We start from the raw sequence: 6407 nt of genomic DNA on the forward strand, positions 1-6407 counted from the left end.
TTCAAATCATAAAATTGCAATATGATTATAATATGTTCTTAGTTATAAAATTTTTATATGCAAAACATAATTATAATAAATTCTTAGTCATAATATTTATATATTTTTTATATTATACTATTTTTAATAAAGTATTGTATTTGCACAAAGAATTATTTATAATTTGATAATAATGTCATTTCTATTAATTATAATTGTTATATATATTTTTTTAAATATCGTCCTTCTCAACAAGAATTACTAATATTTTATTGTATTTATATTTTTTAAAAATACAGTTATTTACAACAAATTTTTAATATAATAATCTGTAAAAAATTTCCACATTTTGAAATTTATATCATAGATAATTAAATAAAGGGATGTTATTTATGCTAAAGTATTTTAATAATAAATAAAATCTATAATGAAATTCTCTGTAAAATTTGTTATATGCAAAAATTTTTAACATAAAATAAGATACACTGAGTGATCATAAAAAATGGGAGGTTTGAGGGGCGAATTTTTTTTCACTATATTGAATAGATTGAATTAATTTACAATTAAATACTTAACATTGATAAAATTTTCAGAATAATACTTTCAGTCGCTAAAATTGGCCAAAAGTTTATTATTAATATTTTTCTTATTTATGCTGATTACTAAAAATATTGGTAAATTTTAGATAATATAAAGATAACTACTGAAAAATTAATATTATATAATATTTTTTAGAGACCAGGCAAAGGCCGGATAAAAGAGAGTTTGGAGGAGAAGCCCTTAAAAATTTTTTAAACCCCCCTCCCCCTCCCCCCGCCCCGCCCCCTTAGGATAAATTCTGGCTACGCCACTACGAGCCCTAGTCGAATAATAAAAACATATCCCTATTTTCATTAATTCTTAAAATGTGGATCAAATAGAAATTAAATAGGTAAAGCATTTTATTCGTATTATTGTCTTAAAATAAGCAATGTGTTTTTTTCGCCAATATATATTTTTTCAACTTTTTGAATCATTTATTGAGCGCGTTATCTGATTTACCAGAAATGTATTCCATCACATTTGGAATAATTCATAGATTTTTTAAGTTAACGATAAAATTAGCGACAACTAAGAGAGGTGTTCTAAACATGATAGAATACAAAATCTGATTTTTAAATTTATAAAAACGCTCTCAAAAATTAAAGTTGTAAAAATAACACATGCCGAGGAAAAACACATTGCCGCTAACATATACATGCAATATTTAGAGCTTTTATATAGAAAATAGAATATTATTAATATATGTATATAAATAATTAATGGGAATGAACAGAAATGAAAATATTAAATACAAAAAATCTCTTTACGATTATTGTATGTTGAATTACAAAATTTAAGTATATGTTAAAACGAATCAGAATCTGATGTAAATTTTTAATATTATTACTAACATTCATATTTTTAGATATTAAAGATTTAAGCAATATAAAAAGAAGATTATTCTCGTTTTGTCTCATTCTTATACTCCAATTGCAGCAGATGCGATATTTGGCAAATGCTATCAGTTTCCCTGCTCAGTCATATTATTATTGGATCAAGCTCACACACCAATGAATTATTATTTTGTTTCTTTTTTATAAATACTATATCATGTTTTTATATTTCGTTTTTTATTTTAATATTATAATGATATAGCAGAACTTTTATTTAATTCTTATAAATATTTCATTTTCTTTATATAAATATATTGTTAACTTATTTTTTTTCCTAATCATCTTTAGAGATATTACTATCTCTGATTCCCCACCATTTATTTATGTCCGTTATTTAAAAGAGGCGGCCTTCCATACATACAAATATAAAATAAATATAAAACAGAAAAGATATAATAAAATATTACATGAAAAAATAATAATTATACTATAAAATTCATCCTCAATATATAAAAATTATGGAAGATTATATTAAATCATTTGCGGATTGGCTTGATGGTCATTAAATGAATGAAATAATATATATAATAATTTTAAACACAAAAGTTTATAAATTAACTTGAAGAATAATGTATTCCAACTCAAATAACGAGTACACTTCTTTTAAATGGATCATACATAAATATTAAAAAGATAAGAATTTTTTTAAATTTTATTATAGCGGATTAGATTTCAAATAAAATCATATAATTCTGGGGCACAGGTCGGATAAAGCGGGTTGTACGCCCGCAAGGGGGTTTTGGGGGTAAAGTGCCCCAACTATGGGGCATATTTTAGAAATGTCCCATGGGGCCTTTAGCCTCCCAGTCCGCTCCTGCTAAATTGTACTAGTAATCATTACTAATTAGATAAATAGAAAATACTTGATTTATTTTGTATTTTATTGTTTTAATTTTTGACATTATTAATTGTTAATTGTATAATTCTAATCTCAATGGCGAGAAATTATTTGATATTCTTATAAAAAAATAGTTTGTTAAATTTAGGGCTGTGAACCCTCCTTCTAAAAAAGGGTTCTGGTTCAGTAAAATATCTCTGAACCCATTTTGGGTTCATGGTTTGCAGTCTAAAAAAATAAAGACTTATAAAATTTAGTAAAAATAACAGAAACATCAGTTTTTTAAAATTTATTTTACTGTAATTTACCATAAAAATAATTTTAAAAAAAATAATATTCTATTTGTTTTTTTTAAATTTTATAAGAGATTTATCATAACGAATCAAAATCTAGATGTTAAAATTAAAAGATCGATTTTTTATGCCCAACTAGGGCATTGAAACTTTTCATGTACTAATTGAATTTAATTGTTTAAAAGAAAAATTTGAGAAATCATTAATTGTTAAATTTAAAAAATAATTTAATATGACATAGATTACATGTAACACATAAATTTAAATTACAAATTTTAATTTTATATACAAAGATTATAAATTAATTTTTAAATATTATATTAATTTATATATAAATAAATTATTCATTACGCGATTAAAATAATATAAAATATATTCTAATCATCATGTGAGATAATCTTTTAAATATTTTATGTAGTACCATTTAGCCCGGCCAGGATTTTTTAAAAAAAATTTCCGGCCCTTTGAAAAATTTTCAGAAAATAATTTTAATATTTACGATGAATGTGAAACCATTAAGCAATTAAAAAATAAATTTGAAACACATTTATGAAATGAAAAAAATTCAGATAATGACTTTTTTTACCAAATTCTGGAACTTAAAAACAAAAATTTTCTACGACTGAATCCATAGGAAGGATATAGAAAAATTAGTCAAGAAAAAAAAAGTGTTTTATCTAATTAATATATTATAAAGGATGTTTCGAGACTATTTTATAGATAATTCGAAAATTTCATCATTTCGATTAAAAGAGTCGTATGATGTCACCGTTTTATATCAATAAAGGTTAAAAGAGAGAAACATTAAAAAAAATACTAATTTTATGCTATCATAAGGAATTATATTCTAATTTTAGAAACTTATATTGATATAAACTTCTATACTGAAATGATTGGTTTTCTTAAAATATAATTTTTTTTTCTGATGGTGTAAGCAATCAACTGATAGCCCGTCAAAAATGATGGGGAATAAATTTTTTTCGTTCGTTTACGATATATGTTCCTTTTATTTAAAAACGATATCCAATTTCTATTCTTTTTAACCCTCCCCCCAAATATAACCCATTAAGACTAAAAGGGAATACTATTTTTTGTCAAAATATATTTAAATTTTGATTTTACCTGAGAGCCATATCAAAATTCTTTGTTAAAATATTACTGATTACCTATATCTAATATTTTATTAAAAAATCCCAAGCCAGATCCAAGTCCACAATAATTTTGAAAAAATTTCCGAGCTCGGTCCAAGACCTTAATAATTTTGAAAAATTTTTCCCAAGTCCAGCCCATAATAATTTTGAAAATATTTTCTCAGCCCTGCTCCAATCCATAATAATTTGAAAAAATTTTTCCCAAGTCCGGCCCATAATAATTTGTAAAAAATTTTTACAAGCCAGGTTCAAGCCCATATTAATTTTGAGGATTATTTTCCCCATAATAATTTTGAAAAATTTTTCCCAAGCCCGGAGATAGTCAAACTACTAATTAATTTATTATCAAATGATGGGGAAATTTCTGATTCGCTAGTATGGGTTAGCTCCTAATATAAATACAAGAAATATGTGAATACATAATATGTGAAACTAGGAACCCTGGGCAAACCACTTAATAGAGAATCATGACAAAATCAGGTCTGTCCTAATATCTTTTATGAGAAATAACAAATCATACCCCGTTTATTGGAGATAAACCAAAAAATTAAGTTATGGAGAAAAATATGATTGAAATTGCGTCCACTGCAACAATTTTACAGACAGAATTGATTTTTTATAATGGGAATGATTAATGTTTGCATCATTATTTGTTATCCATGAAATAAAAATAATAATATTAAAAAAATAAATTTTTTATTTGTAGAATATTATTTTTTACAATTATATAAAATTTTTCTATATTTATGTCCGGATGGAGCAGACAAATAATTTTAATTTTTGGCCGGGCTTTTTGGGAAAAATAAATAAAAATTATTCGAGATCGGACCGGACAATATTTTTTTTTTAAATTTCGCATATTTATTATTTGAGTTTCTATAATGAATAGATGGGTGGTATCCAATATCGCCTCTGGGAAAAAGGAGAACATACTGCAAGGGTTTTTATAAAGAGTGGAGCTTGTTAATACGTATTAAAGTACATTTAGGATAACATCTCTATGGGCTATATGATCACTGCCATTACGGGGTAATAATACTTCTATTTCAGATGGGGTAGGATTATTGCGATAACGTATATTAAAACTTGCAGTAGATTTTATAAGATATTTAGGAAAGCCATTTGTAATCACAGAAGCTACTCACATAAAATGAGAAGTAAGGGGGTTATAGCTGTAAATAATTTCCTACAATTCCATTAAAAGATGATGATCTAAAAAAGGAACCTGATTATGCCTGTTTTGTATCTCATTTTTACTATCATATATATAGCAAATGTAGGTATGTTCTCTAATGGGGAACCAATGCGATGGTAAATCTCGGAGCGAGAAGGTATTATTTATATTCCTAATGAAGTGAAGGATAGTGCAGAATTAAATGCTCTTTATTTATTAAAAAGTAGGATGATAAATAATGCTCCCCGGTAAATAAACTTATTAAATTTGGAGGAGAAGGAGAAAATCTCGATTAAATTACCTTCCCATTCATGCAACATTTAGGAAATTGGATTTTTTATTTGAGCTTTTCGATAATTTTTTACCATTCAACATTTTAACATTGCAGAAGGCTTATATTTCTGTCATGTTGCCGATATCTAACATAGGTGAGTGGTGGTCATCATATATATGTCAAAATATGCATGTTAGAAGTGGCATTGAGATTGCGGTAGTGGTGATAGAAATATCATTTGGAGGCAATTGGGTAAGTATAATATAAACATATAGATATAAAACATTAAATAAACTAAACAAAATAAACTTGCAGGGGAATTAATCTCAGGGGCAGCTCCTTATTATCCTGGTTACCAGTAATTCTAGAACGGGTAAAGCGTTTGTTAACTTTCCCTTTTTTTCTTCGATTATCTTTAATAATAGATTCAGTTTTGTAGCAATGTGATGGACTAAGGTTGGGCTAGCCTAGCAAAATAAAGAAAGCAAAAGAAAATATAAATAATTATTATTTAAATTAAACGAACATTAAAATACTGTATTGAATTGTAGAGGAGTCAATATCAGATGCATATCTCTAGTATTTGGGAGGCTATCATCAAAAAAATATTTTGTCTAGTAGGGAACTTATCATGCCTATTATCCTGATCTTCTGAACGTTTATTTTGTATTTGTTCATTATTACAGATATATCAATATTTGAACAATTATAAAAAGGAAATAAGAAAGGGACAGTTATCTAAAATAAAAAATTTATAAAATGCACTGAACCTGAGGAGGAGTCAATATTAGCTTCAACTCTCTAGCAATGGTGGGAATATTATCAGATGTTTGTAAAGCAAAGTAGATGATATCTAAAATGTAAGAAAGTATAAGAAAAACATTTTAAAAAATATTGTTGCATTTTTAGTACACATACATATATATATATGATGACTAACTTTATTTTGTATGGTTTTTAGATTTTGTTGAGTTTTATGATCTCTGGAATGTTTATTTTGTTGATTAACCTATAACTCTCTTTGTTTGCCAATGACAGATAAATCAAAATTTGTACAATCATCAAGAGTGGAAAATAAAAACAAAATAAAAATTTAAAAAACGAGAATGTATTGCAAAGGAGTCAATATTAGGTTCAACTTTCTAGAAATAGCGAGAATATCGTTAGTAACTAAAATTGATGTAAATATAAGATAGTATAAGAACATTTATTCATTTTAATAT

The sequence above is a fragment of the Gordionus sp. m RMFG-2023 genome, chromosome 5 (genome assembly GCF_954871325.1).
Source record: "Gordionus sp. m RMFG-2023 chromosome 5, tfGorSpeb1-WG-v2, whole genome shotgun sequence".
Taxonomy (NCBI): domain Eukaryota; kingdom Metazoa; phylum Nematomorpha; class Gordioida; order Chordodea; family Parachordodidae; genus Gordionus; species Gordionus sp. m RMFG-2023.